Below are 932 nucleotides of genomic sequence, written 5' to 3'. Positions count from 1 at the left end.
CCGACGTGTTTCCGCCGGGCTCGGTTGCTATGATCCCGGGGAGATGGCGGTCGCTGTCAAGGATTATAGCTCCTGTAGTATCTTTGGTCGCTGTTCACCCGCAGCTTCGGATGCGCCGCACTTGGTGGTGGATGGGGGTGAGGCTGGGCTCCCTCTGGCTGGGGCTCGAGGAAATCATTCGCTCTTCCAGACTGAGATAGACACTAAATGGTCATAAGGTTGTTTTGTGAATTTGTGGAATTCTCTGCCACAGAAGTCAGTGGAGGCCAATAGGGGGTGGGGGTTGCACGTAAGGTCAAAGAGCGTGACCGACGGAGCAGCTCAATCCATGTGGAGTACATGGCAGCCTCCGGCATACACTTAATACACGAAACGCGTACTTTCTTACCTGTTAAAAATCGCTGAAATTGTCTTTTTTTGCGCTGTAAATAATTGTGAACATCGGGGTAACCGTGAGAGACATTTATCCTACTTCAGAATTCCAAGTGAGGAGAAATGATGCTAGAGAGAAGCGACAGCTGAAGAGGCAACAACAGCTACATCTAAAGTGGTTGGCGAACATTGGCTGTGCAGATATCAAGATTGAAAATATTGGGAATTATCGCATTTGCTCACTGCATTTCATCAACAGTAAGGCATTATTTGTGTTTTTTTCTTGATTCCTTTGGTATCTAAAAAGTTTCAGAAGTGATAAATCTGGCTGTAAAATTTTAAAATCGCCCATGGTTTTCAAGTGGGTTTTTACATGCAAAAGGAAAACGCTTCTGAAGCTAAATTTATCATTTAAAAAAAAATCGCCAGACTTACGAGTGGTGTGTGGATAAGTAAGTTTTTTTTTATCATTATGCTATTGGCAAATAATAAAATGTCCTGACAGCTTAAACACCCACTCCCTTTCAAAGATATTGTCAATTTGCTGAGGTTGATTATGT

This window comes from Amblyraja radiata, chromosome 7 (assembly GCF_010909765.2).
Source record: "Amblyraja radiata isolate CabotCenter1 chromosome 7, sAmbRad1.1.pri, whole genome shotgun sequence".
Lineage (NCBI taxonomy): Eukaryota > Metazoa > Chordata > Chondrichthyes > Rajiformes > Rajidae > Amblyraja > Amblyraja radiata.
This window is presented reverse-complemented; position numbering follows the sequence as displayed.